The sequence below is a fragment of the Simochromis diagramma genome, unplaced genomic scaffold (assembly GCF_900408965.1).
Source record: "Simochromis diagramma unplaced genomic scaffold, fSimDia1.1 OVJJ01000466.1, whole genome shotgun sequence".
NCBI classification, from domain to species: domain Eukaryota; kingdom Metazoa; phylum Chordata; class Actinopteri; order Cichliformes; family Cichlidae; genus Simochromis; species Simochromis diagramma.
The window spans coordinates 956,863-982,647 of record NW_024387287.1 but is presented as its reverse complement, the minus strand read 5'-3'; the positions used below and the strand labels follow the sequence as shown (position 1 = coordinate 982,647).

Below are 25,785 nucleotides of genomic sequence, written 5' to 3'. Positions count from 1 at the left end.
GAGTGAATAAATAAAAGTATATTTACGGTGGCCCCTAGAGACAAAGCACGTACAAACTCCAAAACACGTACGAACTTCAAAACACGTACGAACTCTGAAGTACGTACAAAACACAACAGAAGTGCTCCAGAATGCTAGGTGCAGTGTTGAGCTTTTGTTACCTAGTGGCTACACAAGCCATCAAGTACCAACGACCTGATTTGGTGTGTGGTAGTAACAGGTAAATTAACTTTTTTTTTTTTTTTTAATTATTTGAATATATATATGAGTGCTTGTGTATAAATACACAAACAATACACATATGCTTTCAATTGTGTAATTTAAGTGATCTAGGTAGCTCTGTTTTGGAAGTTCAGTTAACTCTAGGAATGTGTTTTGGAGTTTGTACGTGCTTTGTCTCTATGGGCCACCGCATATATTTATATATAAACATATATATATATAAAACCACTTTTTTTTTTTACATTAGTAATTCCCAGAGGTGGGACCAAGTCATTTTTTTGCAAGTCTCAAGTAAGTCTCAAGTCTTTATCCTCAAGTCTCAAGTCAAGTCTCAAGTAATGTCAGGCAAGTCAGAGTCGAGTCTCAAGTCACTGGTGTAAAAGTCCAAGTAAAGTCACAAGTCTGAAATTTTGAATTTCAAGTCCTTTCGAGTCTTTAAAAAAAAAAACGAAAAAAGCATGTTGCAGTTATATGCTAAATGTAAATATTAGACCATGTAATTTTTAAATCTGTGTTTTTCTCAACACATGACAAAATAGTGAACTTAGAAAATATACACAAATTGTGAAATTGCACCTCTTTAAAATGCAGCTCAATTAAACCTAGCTCCAAGAATAATTTTCACCGACAGTTCTGAGATAAGCTGCATGTTATTCTTGGATGCGGTTGTAGGACTGGCTTTAAAATCGCATGACAAAAATATCATACATAAATAAATGATATTTTTTTTAAAATATCATTTAAAAAAAAACTGCATCACCAACGTAGCCTGGAAAACATTTGCTAGTTAGATGAAGTCAGCTATCTCATCGTAGCATATTTATATGCATATTTATAATTATACGCTTCTTGGAGTGAGTGCATACACTCATGAAGTTTAGTAACTTCCGGTCACTGCAACGAGCCCAGGTACAGTTTACCGACGGATGGGTACAGGACCTTGAAATGCACCATGTAGAAAGTAAAGACCATCGTACGTATCATAAGTTTACCAGTCTCACAAATCGTCGTCATAAATACACATTCGTTAACCGTTTATTAATAGGACCTTTGAGCTCAATGGTAATTAATTAGCAGTGGAAATAATTTCTGGTAGCATCACAGAAATGTAGCAGTGACAATAATATTGTATGCTGTAATCGTACTGGACAATTAGTGATACAAAACAACTGTTTTACCCTGTGAATAAAAGTATATGTTTTTGTCAATGTACCATAATAACAGAAGCGAAACGCAATATTGTGTCAGGACAATTCACTATTTATGCACAATAAACAAAGGAGCGACAATTTCTGTTCAGCGCCAGACTTGCTTGTAACCTATATCACCAATTATGTTAAGAAAAATGACGCATTAACTACAACAGCAGACTGACCTGTGTGGAAATGCTTGGAGCAGACTAACCTGTGAGCTGGAGTGTTCTGGGACATTATATTTGGTCTTTGAATGGCTGCAATCCAGTCGCCTCTTTGTTACTTCGGAAACATGGCTCGAACAATTTCTCTTCAACGACGTAATCCGATAACAACCGATCTCTTTACTCGTCGGCTTCCCGTGGCTGTCATGCGACCGGCTATTGCAGTTAATAATACAACAGCTTCTTGACATTTTTGTGTTTCTTTTTATCGCTGTATAACTGATTTTAATTGAAAGCCTGCGTGCGCTAGTACCGCTTGCCACGAGTTCCCAGAATCCTTTGCGGTTCTACCCGTGAATGACGTCACATTTTCAATCTCTATATAATATGCATGTTAAATTTTATATTTGGGGTAAAATATCAAGTCTTTTCAAGTAAACCGGTTCAAGTCCAATTCAAGTCCCAGGTCATTGGTGTAAAAGTCCAAGTCAAGTCACAAGTCTTAGAACATTTTTTCAAGTCAAGTCTAAAGTCATAAAATTAATGACTCGAGTCTGACTCGAGTCCAAGTCATGTGACTCGAGTCCACACCTCTGGTAATTCCTTTTGTGCATATTTTTATATTATTGTTAATAATAAATAAATTAAAGCAACAAAACAACCTGAAGAGCCGGTTCGGAGCGAAAGAGCCAGCTCTTTTTAGTGAGCCGAACCGAAAGAGCCAGTTCTCTAAAAAGAGTCGGAAATCCCATCACTATAATAATGGATAGCGCTTTTCGAGACCCTCAAAGCGCTTTACAATACCACGATTCATTTACTCTCATATTCATACACTGGTGAAGGCAAGCTACATTGCAGCCACAGTTGCCCTGGGGCAGACTGACAAAGGCGAGGCTGCCATATCGCGCCATCGGCCCCTCTGGCCATCACCAGTAGGCGGTAGGTGAAGTGTGTTGCCCAAGGACGCAACGACTGAGACTGTCCGAGCCGGGGCTCGAACCGGCAACCTTCCGATTACAAGACGAACACCCAACTCTTGAGCCACGCTCGCCCTACACACCAACCCGGCAACATCTTCAACAGGGGACACATGATTGGATGATGGGGTCAGGTGTGGTGTCAGCCTCCCCTGACATCACATCATAAACCCACTGCTCCACCCTCCCCTGCAGCTGAGCCACAAACCACACCCCACACATATTCTTTATAGATATAGCTCTTACAGGTTACTCTAGTGTTTTATATTATAACATATGATAACTTTTCCCCAGAGGCCTGCTGTCCAGAACTCTGAAATCCACCCAGAAATTACAACGCTGTGATCAACAGGGGAACTGCAGTTAACAGGCTGATAGAATTCGACTCATGTTTGCTTATCTTATCATTGTGAGCAGGGGAGACACCTCGCCCAGTACGTCCCCTCACCCACATCGGATCCATCTGAACTCAGCATTAACTACTGGGTAAGGCTCATAGGATCTCATAGTTAGGACTTTTTAATCACAGAGCTGAAGCAGACTTCTTTTATAGGGGTTGTTGGCTCTGCAGATCGACACTCCTTTGACCAGTGTCCTGACAAAAAGTAGCTGGAGATGACTGCCGTCTACTAGCCCTCACCTCTGCTACTTCATCTCATTAGACTAGGCCTTTTCACTCAGAGCAATAACTCACTGGGGAAAAGCCAAACCTGTATGTAAATATTCCTTTGAGCTGCTTCTCAGCGAGAGCAACTCCTCAGTGGACCACAGTCCAGCCCCTTTCCAGGAGACTGGTTTCAGAACCAAAGTTTAAGGTGCCACTTCGCCACATCTGGCAAGTATTTGTCAAAGTCACACATTAGTTCCTTTCCCACCAGAGAAGTGTCATTCCATATCCCTGTAGCCAGTCACAGAAACTGGTCATAGACCACGAGGGCCTTCGCCCCCGACTGCTGCACAGGTCACAGAACATTAGTATCTCACATCTCAGTAATGAAGACAGGCTTAGATGTTACCAGGTTTAAAAGTGACTCATGTGGCAAAGTTTTCTTTTTATATTTCCATTTTCAATTTTATTTATATCTGTCACCTCAAGGTGCTTCATATTGTGAGGTAAAGACTGGACAATAATACATTTTGTAGTATAGATTTGTTTAGAGGCAGAAAAAAACACTGTGTTTTGTGATAAAGCAGTACTATTGTGAGAGTTTTTGAGCTCTCCCACATGGAAAAATTAAGTGCTATACATAAGTCGTGACAGTGACTTCATGGGGGTGGCAGCCAGCTCTCACTTTGTTGCTTCCACTCACTGTCAGCACCTGAGAGCTACATCACATTACTGAAATATAAACAGGAAAACAAAAGCAAATGATGCAAAAAAAATATACTTCATATACTTATTACAGTTCTGGTTGCTGCCATAGCAATGAAGACAGATGGTTGAGAGTGAGAGTGCTGTAAGGTCACGTGATAGAGAGTGATACAAAGAAAAACTGAATAATGGAAGGTAACAACAAGCACGGGGCCAATAGGGCTGTACTACTGTAACCAGAGTATGTACAGTTACATTTTTAATGCTAGACAACTAGAGGCTACCCCTCTCTGAGTCTGTTAGACGTCTCTTCCTGTTAAAAGGGCGCTCTTACTCCCCACTATTGCAGTGGATGCTCATATGATTGTTGGGTTTCTGTCTTTTATACTATATGATATTTGTGTTGAAACAGTTGAACATGACTGTTGTTGTGAGCTGATAAATGAAACTGAATTGAAATTTAATTAAGTACTCTGCTGTTAGACATTTTTAGTCAATCTTTGGCTTTATTTGATAGCTATCAGTGAACAACAGATATAAAAATAATGTGTCAACTCACATTCAGCTGTCAGCTCTCCACATTCAAATTCAAATTTTATTTGTCACGTACACAGTCATACACAGTACGATATGCAGTGAAATGCTTGGACAACTGCTCGTGACCTAAAGAAAACAAAAAAGGAAAAGGCTATGAATAAGATAGGAAATAAATATGAAAAATTAAAAAGGGTAAATTTAACTAGGAAGGAATAAAATATAAATTAAGGTTAAAAATGAAATAACTGTACAACACAAATTAGAATGAAGGGTAAATTTAACTGGGAGAATAAGATAAAATATATAAATTAAAGTTGAAAATAAAATAACTGTACAACAAAATACACAATATAGAACTATATAAGAATGTATGAAGAAATATAAATAAATATATACACAATAACAGCAGCATATACACAATAACAGCAGCGTGATTTAAGTAATGAGGTGAAAACAATGTCCAGATGTCCAGTGTGTGTAAGAACTGTATGTGTGGGTCAGTACTGTGTGGTGGTGTGATTGAGAGACCATATCGCCTGCGGGAAGAAGCTCCTCCTCATGTGTCAGTTTATCAGTAAATCATTGTGTTTCATGTAGTAAGAAACGTCTTAGCTTTTTAATCTCTTAATCCTTTTGACTTTTTAGCCCATCCAGCCATCCGTCCGTCCATCCTCTTCTTCTGCTCATCTGGGGCCGGGTCACAGGGGCAGCAGCCTAAGCAGAGAAGCCCAGACCTACCTCGCCATGGCCACCTCCTCCAGCATGTCCGGGGGAACACCAAGGTTTTCCCAGGCCAGCTGACAGATATAATCCCTCCAGTGTGTCCTGGGTCTGCCCCGGGGCCTCCTCCCGGTGGGACATGCCCAGAACACCTCACCGAGGAGGCGCCCAGGAGGCATTCTTGTCAGATGCCGGAACCACCTCAACTGGCTCCTTTTGATAATGTAAACAGAATTGGTCCTAGCACTGAACCCTGTGGAACTCCATAATTGACCTCATGTGTGAAGAGGACTCTCCATTTACATGAACAACTGAAGTCTGTTAGATAGATATGATACAAACCACTGCAGCGCAGTACCTGTAATACCTACAGCGTGCTCTAATCACTCTAATAGAATATTATGGTCAACAGTATGGAACGCTGTACTGAGGTCTAGCAGGACAAGCACAGAGATGAGTCCACTGTCAGAGGCCATAAGAAGATCATTTGTAACCTTCACTAAAGCTGTTTCTGTGCTGTGATGAGCTCTGAAACCTGACTGAAACTCTTCAAATAAGCCATTCTTGTTAAGGGAATTTAAACAGGTGGATTTAGTGGCAGAAACACACACGAGCTCGGGATAGCGGTGATGCAGATTTATTTACAGTGATAGGGGAATATTTACAAGGGAAGGGGCTATACGGGTGGCTGTAGCTCAGGTGGCAGAGCAGGTCAGCTGCTAATCAGAAGGTCGGTGGTTCGATCCCTGGCTGCATGCTAAATATCCTTGGGCAAGATACTAACCCCATGTTTGCCTACTGGTGGTGGTCAGAGGGCCCGGTGGCGCCAGTGTCCGGCAGCCTCGCCTCTGTCAGTGCGCCCCAGGGCAGTAGCTTGCCATCGCCAGTGTGTGAATGTGAGTGTGAATGACTGAATGTAGTGTGAAGTGCTTTGGGGTCCTTAGGGACTAGAAAAGCGCTATACAAATGCAGGCCATTTACCATATACAGTGACAGGGTAAATGTGCGAGGCGACAGAGCCGAGGGGATGAAACGGAGCCAAGGTATGCAGGAGGATAGATGGCGCACCGGAGCTACCTGAGGACGAGGGACAAACAGAGTTAGGGGATAACGTTGAAAGTCGAGAGTTAAACTTAAGTGGACGGGGAGAGTTGGAGAGCTTACTTGAAACACAGAAATACAGGTATGGGCAGTGGTCACAGGCCGGTGTGAGGTAAATCTCCGTCACAGATCCAAGGAGGCCAACACAAAAGAAACAGGCAGGCGAGCAGGCGGCGAGACAGGCTAGTGCAGAGGGAGAACAGGCAGGAGACAGATCTTAGATCCAGACCATCACAGACTACAGGACCACCAAACCCTCCCCCGCATCCTCTGATGTCTCCTTCCTCAACGAGCTCAACAACTTTTATGCTCGTTTTGAGCAAGGGAACCCCACAACCACAACCAAAGCAGACATGACGCCAGACCACCAACCTCTGACTCTCTCCCCCACCGATGTAGGAGCGGTGCTGAGCAGGATCAATGTCCACAAGGCTGCAGGCCCTGATGGCATCCCCGGGCGTGTTCTCAGAGCGTGTTCTGGGGAGCTTGCAGGAGTGCTCACAGACATATTCAATCTGTCCTTGGCCCACGCTGTGGTACCGGCCTGCTTCAAATCCACCTCCATCGTCCCGATACCCAAAAACTCCAACCCATCTTGCCTCAATGATTACCGCCCAGTAGCACTCACCCCCATCATCACTAAGTGCTTAGAGCAACTGGTCCTAGCACACTTCAAATCCTGTCTCCCCGCCACCCTGGACCCCCACCAATTCGCATACCGCCAGAACAGGAACACAGAGGATGCAGTCTCCATCGCACTGCACTCTGTCCTCTCACACCTGGACAACAACAACACCTACGCCAGAATGCTGTTTATAGACTTCAGTTCAGCATTCAATACAATCCACCCCTCACAACTCATCAGGAAACTGACAGACCTGGGCATCAGTTCCCTCATCTGCAAATGGTTACTGGACTTCCTGACCAACCGCCCCCAACATGTCCGGCTGGATAACCGCTGCTCATCTACCATCACAATGAACACCGGTGTACCACAAGGCTGTGTGATGAGCCCTTTCCTCTACTCCCTCTTCACCCACGACTGCAGACCTGCTGATGGTTCCAACACCATCATTAAGTTTGCAGATGACACCACGGTGATTGGCCTCATCAGTGACAACGATGAGGCCGCCTACAGGGAGGAGGTGGATCGTCTGGCTGAGTGGTGCGACAGAAACAACCTGCTGCTTAACACCGAGAAGACCAAGGAGCTCATCGTGGACTACAGGAGGAATGCTGACCCACATCCACCCATCCACATTAAGGGGACGGCTGTGGAGCGTGTGAGCAGCTTCAAGTTCCTGGGAGTCCACATCTCCGAGGATCTCACCTGGACGACCAACTGCTCCAAGCTGGTCAAGAAGGCTCACCAGCGCCTCTTCTTCTTGAGGACTCTGAGGAAGAACCACCTGTCCTCAGACATCCTGGTGAACTTCTATCACTGCACCATCGAGAGCATCCTGACCAACTGTATAACAGTCTGGTACGGGAACTGCTCTGCCTCAGACCGGAAGGCGTTGCAGAGGGTCGTGAAAACTGCCCAGCGCATCGCCGGAGCACCACTTCCTGCCATAAAAGACATCTACAGGAAGCGGTGTCTGAAAAGGGCTGGGAAAATCATCAGAGACCCCAGTCACCCATCGCATGGACTCTTCACCCTCCTGCCCTCTGGGAGGCGCTACAGGAGCCTCCGGACTAAGACCACCAGGTACCGGAACAGCTTCTTCCCCACAGCTGTCAGACTCCTGAACTCTGCCTCCTGACATCTGACCCACGTTAAACTCATGGACTGAACATACACACACCCACAATGGACAACTGTACCCTCAAACACACAATAATAACATGGACTGAACCACCACTCACAACCACTAGCACTTTATATAGCCTCTGTAGAAACTATCTACACCCTCACTTATCTTAACTGCACTACTGTATAGCTCCGTGTAAATAATCATTCTGTACATTCGATAATCTTTAATCCTACAACTGTTTACAACTTGCATAGTTCCCATTTCTGTATAGCTGTATATCTCAGATTCTGTAAAGTTATTTATTTCATATTCTGTATAGTTTTTCATATTTATATCCTGTTCATAGCTTGTACTCACTACAGCCTGTACATACTTATAGTTATAGAATATTCACAACATACTTCATACCGTGTACATTATAACATACCATAATAGACCCATTTCTGTAATATACTCACATATCTATATTATTGCTAATATATATTGTAATATATCTATATCACTAAAGCACTTCTGGATGGATGCAAACTGCATTTCGTTGCCCTGTACCTGTGCATGTGCAATGACAATAAAGTTGAATTCTATTCTATTCTATTCTATTAAAACATGCAGCTCAGAAGCTCATTCATCTTGCAAAAACACGTTACCACTTGTGGAAGCAACAAAACTCCGACACCAGACATCCGTCACACACAACTCCATAAATGCTCCCACTGATGACGTCCGATGCACCGCAGGTGTGCCGGAATGCCATCAAGCACCGCCCCGCCTACCTGTGCCGAAAAGGGAAACAAAACCCAGGAACAACAACACACATGCCCACCAACTCCTAATAATTCCTCTGCAGATGATCTGCTAGCTGTTTGACAACTACTCTTTCAAGGATGTTTGATATGAAAGGAAGGTTGGAGATTGGCCTATAGTTAGCCATTTCCTCTCCAGCTTACGAGCTATCTGCTTTAGGCTATGTGTTTGAGAATTATACCACGGAGTCAGGTACTTCTGATTTGAGACCTTAGTTTTCAACGGAGCTACAGTATCCAGAGTCGTACGTAGTGAGGAGGTAAAATTATTAACAAGATGATCGACCTCTGTTGGAGTAGCGTTCAGGTAGCTGCTCTGCTCTATGTTGGTACAGGCCATTGAAGATGATAACAGTGGGTGGATTATATTCTTAAACTTAGTTACAGCACTTTCAGAAAGACATCTACTTTGATAAAGTCTACTCTCCACCGCTGTGTAAACAATTATTGTAAATGTAAATGTTATCAGGAAATGATCAGACAGGAGAGGGTTTTCAGGAAACACTGTTAAATGTTCAGTTTCTATTCCATATGTTAACACAAGATCTAGAGTGTGATTAAAGTGATGGGTGGGTTCTTTTACATTTTGAGAGAAGCCAACTGAGTCTAATAACAGATTAAATGCCATGTCGAGGCTGTCATTCTTAGCATCTACATCACCCACAATAATTATTTTATCTGAGCTGAGAACTAAATCAGGTAAAAAGTCTGAGAAATCAGACAGAAACTCTGTGTAAGGCCCAGGTGGACGATAGATGATAACAAATAGGCCTGTTTTTTTTTTCAGTTTTCCAGCTGGGGTGGACAAGGCTAAGCATCAGGCTTTCAAATGAATTAAAAGTCTGTCTGGGTCTTTGGTTGATTGATAGGCTGGTGTTGAGGCAAGAGTAAGGTAAATCGATTTGTTGAACAATTATTAATTCATGTACTAACAAAGACTTGGAAGAGAGAGAGACCTAGTGTTTAATAATCCACATTTCACTGTTTTACTCTTTGGTGCAGATGTGGATACTTTTTGTTCTCTCTTTGTGATTTTCTTTTGTGTTTAAGTTGTTTCTCCTCACAGGAGAGGCTGATGGCTGATGACAAAACACACAGACAAAACTAGGACAGATGGGACAGCTAGATGCAACAATGCATCTTAGGTGATGTGGAGTAACATAAAATGCTAACTTTGGGGCTTTAAAATGCTGAGTCAAGAAAGTATCATGGTGGCTTTATCTGTCTTTTATATTTTGTTTATACAGATACAGATCCAGCTTTTCACTGATAATGAGGACCGAGATAACTGCCAATATCCAGCAAAACTTTATATTTTTGTTGTCGTTTTAATTGAGAGATTACATCCATGTGAATGTAACTATGGGCAACCTATAGCCTTAACCATGTTTTCTTTTATTGCAACCATAGAGACAAGGGTCTGCAAACTGTGATAATGGGCTTATTTAAAGCCAAAAATGGGCTTTACTCAAACCCAACTGAGGAGCATTTGTTCCTTCACCTATCAAAACTTTTCCATAACACGTCAGAAATGGTTTTGTTCTTTTGATTTCAACAGGAATTTTAAACACTGTATATATGGAACATTTGCAGCCTCTCTGCCATAAACAAATAATTGCGTGATTGTTTAGGCTGGAAGACTTTAAATTATGGTGTGTTGTATTTTTCTGAGCCAGTTTCCTCCATATAGACAGCCTATCTCACTCATTTTGCGAAAAACAACATTAGTTTTCTTCTGGATTGGAGTTTTTTTAATTACATTTTTGTATTGCATATTAATGAAATTATATTTTGTGTCATTTTTCATGTATCCACTGGTTAAAAACAAAATAAAAAAAAATCAGACATATTCAGACTCTGTAGCTGGACAGAAAGTGTCTCATCTCAGCTGTCTTTTCAGGGCAGTGTTCACAAGCCTTTATCACCTCCAGTTAATCAATTCACTCCAGAGGAAACTCCAGACAAAAGACACCAATAGACAAGCATCTCTCTTTCTCCATCCATGCAGTTCTACATTAGCAGTACTGGCCTTCAAGTTGCCTTGGTAACGCAGGTTGTTATCGTGTCTGAGTCAGAAGCTAAAGTGAATGTCCCTGAAACTTGTAAAAGATATTTATCCGGAAGGAGAGCAGTGAAAAAAAATACAGGCAGAACTCGGCTCCAACACAAAACCTCTGAAGGCAAACAGAGGAGCAGAAAGAAGGCAAGGTCAGACCCTTCCCCCAACGCCCCCTTCCACCCTACCACCGAATATCCACCTCCACATGCTCACGATTTTTAAATACACACACACACACACACACACACACACACACACACACACACACACACACACACACACACGTGAGTTTGAATGTGCGGCTCTTTAAATCAGAAACGTAAACTGTTACATCAGTGCATTGTACTGATAATGAATTCACATGTTGCAAGTATATCACCAGAGATCTTTAGGGCCACTGCACATGAGCTCCAACTCATCACTTTTATCTCCAAATAGAGACTTATCGATAAGTGAATGCTTGGAAGTGTCATTTAGAGCATATTTTTCCAACTCAGCCACAAGAGGTCAGGAGAGAATGCTGCTTTTCAAGTGCTCAGACTAAAGCTATTGTAATAAAATGTCCTACATTATGTGCAATGTGAAACATTTTTTATTACGCTCTCATTATGACGAGCACAGCGAATCCTTATTTAGAAGCACTAAAAGAGGAATAGTGCTTCTATCTATCTGAGTTCAGAATGATTGTACAACATACTGTTTATGGTGCTGGTTAATGTTCAGTTCAATTCAATCAGGTTTTATTTATATAGCACCAAAAACTACAGTAACACAGAGAAAGCAGAACAATTAGACGACCCCCTATGACAGGGGTCGGCAACCTGCGGCTCTTTAGTCCTTATAGTGCAGCTCCGCGTGGTTTGGGAAAATAAATTAGAAGTATTTAGCTGAAGTGTAATTTATTTATGTTAGTTCTTTTTTTAACTTGTAGTTCTAAGTTGGAAGATTATTGTGATATTGAAATATAAAAATACAATTATATTCTATTATTTTTTCATCGCTCAAAATAAGCGTCACACTCGCGGAAGCCGGTGTACCCGCCGAAACGCCGTGCATTTATCCAGACTTTCAACCCCAGGTAGGCCAATTATGGATCCACATTATGTCAGCAGCTATTCTCCTCCGTGAACTATGTTAAAAACAAACACCGCTCACGCCTCACAGATGACAGCTTACAGTCCTGCGTAAAGATAAAAGTGACTTTGTACAGCCCCGATTTGCAGACGCTGTGCGCAGAGGTTCAGGAGCAGAATTTCCATTGTAAACATATCACGGCAGACCCGACAATGTTTGCATAAACACGCTTTTCAGCATCTCTCTATTGACCACTTTTCACACACGGTTGCTGTACACTTACAGCCGGCTGTAGCTTTTCAGCTCACAGCCCGACACATACCAACACAACAGCATAGATAGCACAGACGTTAAGGCGGCGAGGCGTGATTGCGGGTGCCGCTCAGCTGCATCCGCCTCCCCTGCAGCGGCGCTGCAGACCACGCCCCGCCACACATATTAACCAGGTAAAATACATATTTAGGCAGAATTTTGCAAATATCTATTTTTCATCTTTTAGCAGCATAGTGCTTTTTTCCAATAATTTTTTTTAAAAAGTCAGGTCAAGGCTCCAAAAGCCCAAAGGCGATATAAGGGTGGCAGCTCACAACAGTTTTTGTTTGCTGGATCATTTTAGTTCAGCTGGTGTCTTTCCTTTTGTTATATTTCTTTAAGAGTTCAAAATCTGTTAATTACATAAATAAAATGTAATTTTCTCATTAGCACTTCAAGGATTTCATAAGCAACACACCTTAGTTGTTCACACAAAGCATAAAGGTAAAAAACAATATATACAGTGTTATCTTCATTTTAGATGTCAAAAGGTATTTGCGGCTCCCAGTGTTTTTGTTTGCGTGGAAACCGGGTCCAAATGGCTCTTTGGATGTGAAAGGTTGCTGACCCCTGTCCTATGAGAAAGCACTTTGGTGACAGAGGAAAGGAAAAACCAGGATCAGGAAGGGGCGGCCATGGGCCATGACCAGTGGTGGCTGAGGGGAGGGAGACAGGACAAAAGACCCTTTGTGGAAGAGAGCCAGAGATTATTAACTATTAATTTAATGGAAAGTGGTGTATAAACAAATGGTGTTATACACATGAGGTGAGAGAAGGAGAAACTCTCAGTGCATCATGGGCCTGGCTAACTTACATTAACCAGAGTTAATCAGTACTAAAATGTAACATTGGCTCAATCTAGTGGGAATGGTTGTGTTAGCCCTGCAACAGACTGGGAACCGGTCTAGGGTTTTCCATGCCCATGACAGTCACATTTACATTTACTCAAGTACAAATGGAAACAGTAAAATTTGTGTTGTTTTGAAAAACGCTGAAAAATATTTCATTGTGTGATGTTTTTCTGTTTCACAGACAGGGAGCTCCTGCCAGCAATCTAGCCTACCGTAACAAGCACATTAAGCACCAGTTACTTGGGAATGGCATGACTGTTAGTGTCCAACAACAGGATCGTTTTAGAGAACTGCACTGAAATATTCTTAAATTTTTCAAAAGTCTCATGTTCCCATTCTTGAAACTTAATAATGAACAAACAACATAGCTGTTTAAAAAGTGACATCATCCATGTTTAAATTACAGCATTATTCATCTGTTTATATTTTATCTGTTTAATTTCCTGGTGGGATTCAAATTTTTATTTGTAGTTTCTGACTGCTGAAGTAACACTGGTGTAGTAATCTAATAGTCCTGAGCTGTCTACTAGAGAAATAAGCCTTTTGCACACCAGACACATAAAATCTGCAAAATCTCTAGCCTCAGTAAAGTTTTTGTGGGTAAATCTGTGATTCAGCTTAACCGATCTTTCTTGTGACTAGTTTTCCCGGACCCGTAACCTACCCACTGTGTGGACGTGTGTGGAGAAGAGAGCACGTGTGAGGAGAGAGCTTCCCCTTCCCGGATTTTCCCCCCTGGACCCTAGGAACCCCCAAATTCCCCCACTGTATATATTCTGCACCTGGTAATTGTGTAAATAAAACTCTTGTTTTGGAACTGAATTCTGCTCTTCACTTGAGTCCCTGCCATCGCTTGTGACAAGATCACTACATTTGGCAACAAGTGTGCTCGTAACAAATTGTGCACCGGGACTGAATATACAATGAAGTGGAAATTGTAAAATAATGCTATTTCATCTGAAACACACTGCTAGATGCTACACCTGGCCAGCTGGCTATCGAAAATAATTCTCTGCCTCCTCAGATGTGGTCTTAACTCTGCCAACAAGAAAACCTGCCCTGCTGACGTCTGATGTCAAATATAGCCATGAGCCATGGATTCTCCCTGCTGCTGCCTTCTCCTGAGAACTGGGTGGACCAAGAATCTCAGTTTCTTACTTTTGTTGATAGAAACATCAAGGCCAACTCATCATGTCTTTTTTTTCCCCCACAGTACAGTTTTTGAGAATGAATTTTCCACAAAAGTGATATTGTTTTCACCAGGGCCCTAACACCTTCCTCTGGTCCAGGAGGGATGAACAGCATTCCGGTAAGTTGCCAAGGGGAATACGCCAGGCCATGGTGAACTCTGAACCTTAGTCCACCAAACACCAAACCATCTGTGATGGCGAGGGACAGGTGACAAGTGAGTTGTGATGCTCGCATGGAAGAGGAACACACCCAGTTGATTGTGAAAAAAGCCGTCGAGAAATTCTTTCCTTATCCATGATTGGTCGTATAAATTCCATAAAAATGGTCTCTCTTCCTAGATTTTTATATATTTGCCAGAACCTTCCTATTTATCTCACTTCCTCTTTCTCCAAGGAATTGAACTCAATTATCACTTCTTAGATATGGAACAACAAGAATCCTAAAATTTTGAAACTACATGTACACAAATCCAAACTGAAGGGAGATCTGAGTTTACCAATATTCAAACATTATTACTGGGCTGCAAATCTACGAGCGTTGTCCTTCTGGCACCAGACGTCCCCAGATCTTAGTAATTCTAACACCCCCCTTTGGGTTAAAATGGAGGCTGACGTAGTAAGGGACTCCTCTTTAGAGGCCCTGCTTTTCTCAAGAGTGCGGGAGGCTGACAGTTTTAAGAAAGTTTTGTTCCAAAACAATCTGTGCGTATTTTAAACCAAATTAGAGGTTTCCTTGAGCTGCTAAACTCACATTCACATTTTTACCGTTACCTACAAATTAGGCATTTTGTGCAATCCAATATCAAGAATTATCAAGATATTACAAATGAACACAACTTTTTAATGTGCTCCTGGGCCCTCCTTACTCCAAACATCTGATTTCTACAGTTGTACATTTGTTTGATGACAGTGTTGAGGCGCGGACTACGAGGATAAGAGATGCTTGGAGGGAGAAACTGGATATAGAAATATCGGAATAAATGTGGGACAAGTGCTTATCAAAAATTCATTCCTGCTCTGTTAACAGCAGACATCAATTAATACAATTTAAAGTTGTCCATCGGCTGCATTACTCCAAGGCTCGACTACACAAAATTTACTCTTTGACTTCCCCCATATGTGACAGATGTAAAATATCAGATAGCACACTGGCTCATGCTTTTTGGCATTGTCCCTCATTGACTAATTTCTGGTCCAGAATATTTGATTGGTACTCTAAAGCTTATGGAATCTTCATCCCACCCAATCAAGAAATTGCAGTTTTTGGCTGCATATGTTTCAGAACTATTGCTGCAACTACGCAAGTGCCAGTCAAACATGTACCATGGTGCTGCGGTTTCTCTGAATCAGAATCAGAAATCAGAAAGGGTTTTATTGCCAAATGTTGAGCGGGTTTACAACATTAGGAAATTGCTGCGGTGCTTCAGTGCAAACCTACTGTTATAAATTAAGCTTAAATAGACATGAAAATAAAAATGAGAATAAGAATTAAAAGTGCTAAGGAGGTGGAGGTGTACAGGTCCTGCAGAGATGGGAGTCTGCAGCCAATCACCTTCTCAGCAGAGCGCACAACACGCTGCAGTCTCTGTTTGTCCCTGATAGTGGCTCCAGCGTACCACACGGTGATGGAGGAGGTGAGGATGGACTCGATGACTGCAGTGTAGAATTGCATCATCGTCCGTGTTGGCAGGTTGAATTTCTTCAGCTGCCTCAGGAAGTACATCCTCTGCTGGGCTTTCTTAATGACGGAGGTGATGGTGGGCTCCCACTTCAGGTCCTGGGTGATGGTGGTACCCAGGAAGCGGAATGAGTCCACAGAGGTGATGGGGGTGTCAGTCAGGATGATGGGGGGGAGTGGAGCTGTGTGCTTCCTGAAGTCCACAATAATCTCCACTGTCTTCTGGGCATTCAGCACCAGGTTGTTGTGGCTGCACCAGGACACCAGACGTTCAACCTCCCTCCTGTAGGCAGACTCATCCCCGTCCGAGATGAGTCCAATAACGGTGGTGTCATCTGCAAACTTGATTAGCTTGACAGACTGGTGGGTGGAGGTGCAGCAGTTAGTATACAGGGAGAAGAGCAGGGGAGAAAGAACACAGCCCTGAGGGGAGCCGGTGCTGATGGTCCGGGAGTCCGAGACATTCTTTCCCAGCCTCACATGCTGTTTCCTGTCCGTCAGGAAGTCAGTGATCCACCGGCAGATGGGATCAGGCACATTCATCTGGGAAAGCTTGCCTCGGAGATGGTCTGGAAGGATGGTATTGAAGGCAGAGCTGAAGTCCACAAACAGGATCCTGGCGTAGGTTCCTGGGGAGTCCAGATGCTGCAGGATGAAGTGTAGGGCCATGTTGATGGCGTCATCTACAGACCTGTTGGCTCTGTATGCAAACTGCAGGGGGTCCAGGAGGGGGGCCGTGAGGGTCTTGAGATAGGAGAGAACCAGGCGCTCAAAAGACTTCATGACCACAGATGTCAGAGCCACGGGTCTGTAGTCATTTAGTCCAGTGATCCTAGGTTTCTTGGGGACAGGGATTATGGTAGAGGACTTGAAGCAGGCAGGCACATGACATGCCTGCAGTGAGGAGTTGAAAATGCCAGAAAACACTGGGGCCAGCTCGTTTGCACAGTGTCTGAGGGTGGCAGGAGACACACCGTCTGGGCCAGGAGCTTTCCGAGCATTCAGGTTCTTAAACTGCTTCCTCACACCTTCTTCATGAATATGAAGAGTTGTGGTGGGAGGAAGTGGTGTGAAATCCTCTTTTGTGTGGGGTGAGGAGGGGGGTGTTGTAGGTGAAGTGTTTGAAGGTGGTGATGGCTCTATGGAGGGGGGAGAGGTGGGGGAATGAGTGTCCAAAGTGTCTCTATTGTTGGGGCCGTTGGAGGTGTGAAGGCTGCCTGATGGCTCGTCAAAACGGCAGTAAAAGTCGTTGAGGGTGTTGGCTAATAGCAAGTCATCAGTGGAGTGGGGGGTTTTAGGCTTGTAGTTGGTGATATTCCTAAAACCTTTCCACACAGAGGCCGAGTCATTCTCTGAGATCTGCTGCTGCATCTTCTCAGAGTGCTGATGTTTAGCAACGTCCACTTCTTTAGTGAACCTGTACTTGGCCTCTCTGTAGCAGTCCCTGTCTCCGCTTCTGAATGCCTTTCTCTTTTCCAGCCACAGCTTTTTGAGTTTAGGAGTAAACCAGGGTTTGTCATTGTTATAACTCACCCTGGTGTGTGATGGCACAACGCTGTCCTCACAGAAGTGGATATAGGAGGTGACAGTGTCCGTAAACTCGTCCAAGCTGTTAGAAGCAGCCTTCATTGTGTCCCAGTCTGTAGACTCCAAACACGTGCGAAGCTCCTCCACAGCCTCTGTTTGTTACATATTCATGATATTTGATTTACTCTGGATACTGGTAGTTCTTATTATTACTGTGCTATTTCTCGTCTTCTTGTCTGAGCACCTGAGCTGTATTTGTTTGTTGATGGGGTTTTTCTGATTTGAAAAATTTAAATAAGATATTGCAAAAGGAAATGTTTTTCCATGTGCCTCACTAATACACCATGGCGGTGTATATGAGATATGAAAAAACTCTGGAGCGAATAATGGCCTGAGTCGGGGGATCTGGGGGAACGTGTGCCGGTGGTGAGCGTCCTGCCCTGAATGGTAAATGGACTGATTCTTATACAGCGCTTTTCTACTCTCCCGGAGTACTCAAAGCGCTCTATACAACATGCCTCATTCACCGATTCACACCCACTCATAAAAGCACTTCTAAACTCAAGTGCAAACTAAACTACATTCACACACATTCATACTCCGATGAACGCATCGGAGGGCAACTTGGGGTTAGTATCTGCATTTGGTATGCAGACTGGGGAAGCCAAGGATCAAACCACCAACCTTCTGATCAGTAGCTGATCTGCTCTACCACCTGAGCCACAGCCACCCCTAACTGGTGAACCAGCAGGCCATTCCTAAAGTGCCCACTACCTTCCACTGAGGTTGCGTTGGAAAACATTTGCATGGAAATCATTTGGCCATTTCACCACAGTGCAAAGGGAAATAATTTGTTTGTTATTTCTTGTGGTTTATGCAATGCAATATTCCCAAGCAGTGCCGCTGAGCAACATCTGTTGTTCACACTGTGGGAGGTGCCCCAGGCCTCCATGGGATTGTCTCCCTTTGAGTTACTGTTCGGCAGGAAGCTGCAAGGAGTGTTGCACCTAATTAAGAAGACTGGGAGGAAGGCCCAAGGACAGCTGAGAATGGATTTCAGTGTGTTCTGGACCTGAGAGCAAAGCTTGGGTAGGTTGTCATGGCAGAATGTTCTCCAGGCTAAGGAACGGCAGCAGTGCCCGTAATACAGTGGGGCTAGACTCATTTTAACAGGGACATAAAGTACTAGTATTGCTCCCTTCTTCTAGCTAAAAATTACTTGCCAAGTGGCAAGGACCCTTTGTGGTCACACAGGGAGTAGGGGGCATTACTACAAGGTTGTGCAGTCAGACAAAGGAGGAGCCACACAGGTATATCACCTTAACCTCCTCAAAGTGTGCTTCTCTAGTGAGCCTGGTGAAAGAAGGAGATTAGGGCCAGAGCTGGCAAGTTCCACCATTTCTGCCTCCCTCCATCTCACACAGACCCACAGAGTGGATGTTGCTGCACTGCAAAAGCAATTTGTAGACATGTTCTCCGGCCTGCCTGGTCACACCAACCTCATAGAGCACCATTGTGAAGCATGCCCTTGTGCAACTGTCACTAAGCACAGATCCTCACAGGGCTGCATTCGGAGCCTCTTATTGGAGCGTACACCAACCCACCCAACCAACCAACCAACCAACGTCATTGTCAAGTATACCGATAACATCACCATGTCTGGGATCATCTCTGATGGAGATTAGACAGGGCAGAGAAAAAATTGTCCTGTTGGTGCTCAGAAAATAACCTGATGGTGAACGTCCTTAAAAGAAAAGAAGCCATAATGGTCTTCAGGAGACACAAACTCAAGCTACTCACACACACGGACTCTAGTCAGACCAAGTCTTTTTCTTTGCACTACTTCCAAGCACTTTGCAACTTTTTCTCTAATTTCTACCTTTCTATTTAAAAATCATCTCTGTTTTTGTATATTCCTTTTGATTCTATATATTTCTCCTGTGTGCTATTCATTCCTGAGGTATTCAGTGAACACATTTGTACTGCTAGACGCTCATGGAGTGCAGTCAGCTTTTTCAGCTGGTGTGAATCATGCTGGGGGCCTGGTGCTGCCCAACACTTCATACTGGAGAACCTTTCTTGGATGTCTGCCACTGTGAAGTTTTATGGAGGTTGCTGTGGTCTGCGGCAATGTTCACTAGCCACTGAGCAGTGCCGTTATGGGTTGCGTCCTTCTCCCATATGCTCTTCCAGTATTGCTTTGTCTCCAGCCTCGGTGGTGCTGTTCTCATCTTGTTCTCCTGCCCCTGAGAGTACACCTTGGATGGTTCTGTGGAGAACAAGAAAGAAATTGTCAGAATGGGCAAAACACTAACTACTGGTAAAAGCAGTTGCTTGGGGCTGTAAGACCAGAAGAAGAAGAAGAAGTGTAGTCGGATGGATCACCGCAGATCACGCCCCACCACACCCATTAAATGGCAACACGTTTATAAAGAAAATGCATTTGAACAGAAGAGTTGAGTATTTGTGTCCACTTGTCAGATCTTTTCTGGCAATCCTGAAAAGCTCATTCTGCCACTGGTGCTTCGTATTAGGTGGCCAATGTGCTGCTAATCAGGTAACTGATTGGTGCATGATTAGCAGTATCTGTAAGCATGGACTCTGCTACAACAGTCAGTTGGTCTCAGCTCCAAACATGCCACATTTGACTGATCTGGGCCTGTGCCACAGGACGATTTCAAGCTGGTGTTCTTCAAACCAGCTTGATGTAGGAGTATTTAGAGTGAGCACTAACATTTCCTCCAAATTGAAGGACAATATAATTAGGAATGTCAGAGACAGACGGTGAACATCCCATGGAAACAAAACCACAAGAAGACTGTTTCCTCACCCTGTCTGCATTTAGGAACTGTAAGCAGTTTTCTACAGATTTGCAGTCAAGGTTTGCTGGACGATGTGGCAGACATTTCTCTACTCAGAGAATCCAAAGTTTAGGATGTAAATAAACAGAAAAATAAAATGCAAACCATATAACAAACCAATCAGGCATAAAATTATGACCACTTGCCTAATATTGTATTGCCTGTCCTTTTGCTTCCAAAACAGCCCTGAGTCATCGAGGCATGGACTTCTCTAGACAGCTGAAGGTATGCTGTGATATCGGGCACCAAGATGTTAGCAACAGATCGTTTAAATCCTGTAAGCTGCAAGGTAGGTATTACAATCGCATGGTGACGGCAGATGGTGTGTATTTTTGTGAGGACCACAGGAGGCAAAAACTAAATAAATAAATGCAAAACCCGAAACACAAGAACACCTTGGAAGCCAAGGAAGGATTCACAAGAGAAACACAGCTGCACCGACCAAGGCGAAACTGATGCAACATATACACACAAGAGGGAGATCAGGGAAGTGGAAACACGTGGAGAAACAGCTGGGACCAATTAGGTGCGACGACACAGTGGGAAGCAAAACTGAACACACTGAACATGGGACGCAAGACTGTCAAAATAAAACAGGAAACATGGGGACATAGACCTAAGACACACAGGCTTAACACAACATGAACAAACAGAGGCAAAAGATGAGACACAAGGTGACGAATAGGGGAAGACACGTAAGAGAAACAGTGACAAGACTTAGACTCAAAGGGGGAGAGGGGGAGAGACTGAGGGACAGAGAGACAGGTCACACTGGCGACACAGGAGTGAGACAAACACACAAGAGAAACCTCACAGAGAATAAACCACAACGTGGGAAAACCACGTTAATCCATTGGATTGAGATCTGGGGAATTTGGAGGCCAAACCAACACCTCAAACTTGCTGTTTGTCCTCAAATCATTCCTAAACTGTTTTTGCTTTGTGGCAGGGTGCAGTATAACTTTGAAAGAGAAAACCTGGCTATTTATTTAATGTAAAAGAAAATGTGATTTATCAGACTAGGCCACCTTCTTTTGTTGCTCTGTGCTCCAGCTCACAGACACATTGTGGACAGAAATCAGCATGGGCACACTGACTGGTCTGTGGCCATGCAGCACCATACAAACTGACACCTTTCTATTATAACCAGCATTAAATTTTTCTCTCAATTTAGGCTACAGTAGCTCGTCTGTTTGATCAGACCACACGTGGAAGCCTTCGCTCCCCACATGCATCAGTAATCCTTGGCAGCTCATGGACCAGTCACTGGTTCATCTCTGTTTCTTCCTTGGACAAGTTTGATAGATACAAACAGACTGAAGACTGAGAATAAGCCACAAGAGTTGCAGTTTTGGAGATGTTGTGACCCACTGTTTTAGAAATTTGGCCCTTGTTAAACTCACTCAAATCCTTATGCTCGCCCATTTTTCCTGCTTCCATCACATTAACGTTGAGGACAAAATGTTCAGTTGTTCCCTGTAACACAGAGGACCTGCCAAGACTCAGAAGCTTGTGTTTTGCTTTTTATTTCATTCACCATGTCTCTGTGGCTCTTCACTGTGCGCTTCAGCGCGTTGCAGTGCTCTCTGCTCCAGCAGCTCTCTCGTCCTCTCCGCCCCAGCAGTAACTGAAATAGGGAAGGTATGATTAGATGATGCTCGCCGGCTGCAAAAACCAGCCTGGTCTTCAGCAAGTTTTCTCAAAGTTTTTCTTTGTTTATAGATTTGCTGTTTTTGGTTCAAGTCATCATCATCAGTATGTACAGGATACTGATGTACAGTATGTACAGGAAATAGGTAAAACAGTCATAGTGACATGTGGAAACCACGGTGGAGGCGCTGCCAGTGGTATTGGGGAGCTTGTCAAAAATAATGGAATTATGAACACAGAAAAGTAATGTTGAACTTTGATCCATTATGCAATATCATCTGGGAAGTACCTGATTGGCAATAGCTTAATTTTTTAGTCTGAAAATGATCCCAAACACAATGTCAATAGAGTTAAAGCATACATGTACAGAAGAACACACAGCAGAAGACAGAGAATGGCCTCCCCAGAACCAGGACCGCATTTTGATTGAAGCAGAGTGAGATCATCTCATGACAGAGAATAGAACAAAAGGCAGCCAACAGTACTGTCATTCAAGAAGCTCGGATAACTATTTCTTAAGGCTGCTTAAAGAAATTATAAGAAAGCTTGCCTAAAAGAGTTCATGCTGTGTTGAAGAATAAAGCTCATTAGAATTCTGCAAGCTTTGTTTTTTTCCTTTGTTTTAATGTATGTACTACAAGTGAAAAGTTTGGACACAGCTTCTCATTTAATGTTTTTTCTTTATTTTCATGACTGTTTACATTGTAGATTCTCACTGAACGCATCAAAAAATATGAATGAACACATATGGAACTTTGCTATAAACAAAAAAAGTGTGAAATAACTCAAAACATATTTGATATTTTAGATTCTTCCTAACAGCCCCTTTGCTTTGATTCTTGCTTTGCACACTCTTGGCATTCTCTCCATGAGCTTCATGAGGTCGTCTCCTGAAATGGTTTCCAACAGTCTTGAAGGAGTTCCCAGAGATGCTGAGCACTTGTTGGTCCTTTGTGAACAACTCTGCGGTCCATCTCATCCCAAACCATCACTGGGTTTAGGTCAGGTGACTGTGGAGGCCAGGCCATCTGGTCAGCACTCCATCACTCTCCTTCTTGGTCAAACAGCTGTGCCACAGCCTGGAGGTGTGTTTGGGGTCATTGTGCTGTTGAAGAATAAATGACGGTCCAACTAAATGCAAACCAGATCAGATGGCGTGTCACAGCAGGATGCTGTGGTAGCCATGATGGTTCAGTGTGCCTTCAGTTTTGAATAAATCCTCAACTGTATCCCTGCAATGCAACCCCCACACCATCACACCTCCTCCTCCATGCTTCATGGTGGGAACCATGCATGTAGAGACCATCTGTTCACCTTTTCTCCTCTGAACAGCTGATGTAGAGATGTGTCTGCTACTGGAGCTCTGTGTGGCATCTATCTGGGCTCTAATCTGAACTGCTGTTAACTTGTGATTTCTGAGGTTGGTGACTCAGATGAATTTATCCTCAGCAGCAGAGGTGACTCTGGGTCTTTCTTTCCTGGGCCGGTGAGACAGTTTCATTGTAGCGGTTGATGGTTTTTGCGACTGCACTTGGGGCACATTCAAGTTTTCCAGACTGACCTTCAGTTCTTGAAGTAATGATGGGCTGTTGTTTCTCTTTACTTAGCTGATTGGTTCTTGCCATAATATGAATTCTAACAGTTGTCAAAGAGGGCTGTCAGCTGTGTACCAACCTGACTGCTGCACAACACAACTGATGGTCCCAACCTCATTAAGAAGGCAACAAATGAACCCTGACAGGCACACCTGTGAAGTGAAACCATGTCAGGTTACTACAGCATGAAGCTCACTGAGAGAAGGCCGAGCGTTTGCAGCGCTGTCAACAAAGCAAAGGGTGGCTACTTTGAGGAATCTGTGATATAAAACTTTTTTTTTTTTACCAGTTTTTTTTTTGCTACATAATTCCATATATTCATATATTTGATGTCTCCAGTTTGTATCTTCAATGTATTAAGTAGTACAAATAAAGAAAAACATACATTAAATAAGGAGGTGTGCCTAAACATTTGACTGGTAGCGTGTATATATATCTATAACTTAAACTAACATTTGAAACAGTAGTAGTGTGATGGACCGAGTTGAAAAAGCAGGAGGAGTACCAGAAATTAATAGAAAAATAGAGTTGCCATTTATTTAACCCCAAAATTATTTTTACAAAAGTAATAAACTTAAGCTCATAAAAGAAACAAAACTAAACTCAGGCAACCACTGCAAACTTAACAAACCAAATCACTGCCCAAACAAACATGACTGACCTAAACATGAAATGACACACAGGGGTTTATATAATGGCTGATCAGACCACTATGACACACGAGGGGGTAACTAAACAAAACACAGTCGTAAACAAACAATGATGTACAGTCTGGTTTGTTAACAAACAAAAGATTAAAGAAGAAAATCAAAACTACTAAACCTTAAACTCAATATTTAACTAAGTACAAATACTGTTTTTTATTTAAAGAAAACACACATTCTCCCCTTCAGCAAGAAGTGGTGGTGCGGTCCAGTTATCTCGCTTGGTATTTAAGGGCTTTAAACCCTGGCCGCCATGTTTTGTCTGGCAACTCACAGGGATCATGGCAGGTAAGAGGAAAGAAAAACAAAGGTAAGTCAAAAATCAAAGTAATGAACTGGTATGCATGCAAAAGTAAACTAAATGTGCACGCTTACAAATAGACAAACCAAACAATAAACTTATTGGAAACTAAAGTGTGTTATTGTGTTCAAATGAAAAAATACATAGGAGTTACCAACTTTTAGAGCGTGGGTTTGGCCATCACAAGTAGGCAATTTAAAAAAATAAAATGCAACGTGTAAAAATCAACCCAAAAATGGAGAAAGACGGTAGACAGCTGTCAGATATGTAAAAGATATAAGAACAAATAAACAATATCGAATTAGGAACAAGTAAAATAATGTAATTGTTATCTCACCACCTAATCATCCAGAGTTATACATGACTCCAAAACTGCAAAAAAAAAGTTATCAAGGTGTCACGATCCTGGGTCTTATGACCCAGTGTTTTGAGTTTTAGTTCTTTTGATGTTTATAGTGTATGTTTAAGCTTATTAGGTTTCCTATGTTCATTTGCTTATTAGTTCCCCCTTGTGTTTTCAACCCCTGTGAAGTCTCCCTTGCCCTTCGTGTGTTTCATGTCTGTGTGTCTTATGTTGTCATGTCTGCGTCTCATTATATTTCCTGTTTTATTTTGAAGGGGTCCTGTGTTCCTATGTTCAGTGTTTTTAGTTTTACTCTCTCCTTGTGATGTGTTATGTTCATGTGTGTCAGCTGTTTCTCCATGTGTTCCCACTTCCCTCATTATCCTCCTGTGTGTATTTAGTCCGTGTGCTTTCAGTCATTCTTTGTCAGGTTGTCTGCTCATCCATGTCAGTTCACCATGTTTAAGGGTTTTTCCATGTTTAGTTTTAGTTCACCCAGTTTAGGTTATTGTTTAGTTTCACCAGTGCCCTTTTGTTTGTACCTTTTTTGCTAGTCTCAATAAATGGCTAGTTTTTTGTTAAATCCACGCCATGTGCAGTTTTTGGTCTGCGTTTGAGTCCTCTTTTGCAAACACATACAGTCTTCCCCAGCCAGACTGTGACACAAGGGTAATTGCTGAGACATTGTAAAGTTGTTTTGAGTAGTCACCAAAACAGGAATAATAAAATGAAATTGTTATTATCAACTCCAAGAAAACAATAATTCTTTATTTTCAGTAAATATTTTTTAAATCATGTTAATTAAAAGGCCATGTAAACCATGCTTCTGTTTTGTATTTCAGCCCAAGGAATCGAAC

At 42.8% G+C, this 25,785-nt stretch overlaps 1 long non-coding RNA gene across 1 annotated transcript; it reads right to left on the bottom strand.

Moving 5' to 3' along the window:
* Positions 1–6,453: 6,453 nt before the first annotated feature.
* LOC120716224 lies at positions 6,454–23,290 on the bottom strand. Its single transcript, XR_005691842.1, has 3 exons — positions 23,025–23,290; positions 16,710–16,715; positions 6,454–6,464 (listed from the first exon to the last, which is right to left on the bottom strand). It is a non-coding gene; the product is annotated as an uncharacterized LOC120716224 (long non-coding RNA).
* Between the last annotated feature and the right edge of the window lie 2,495 nt (positions 23,291–25,785).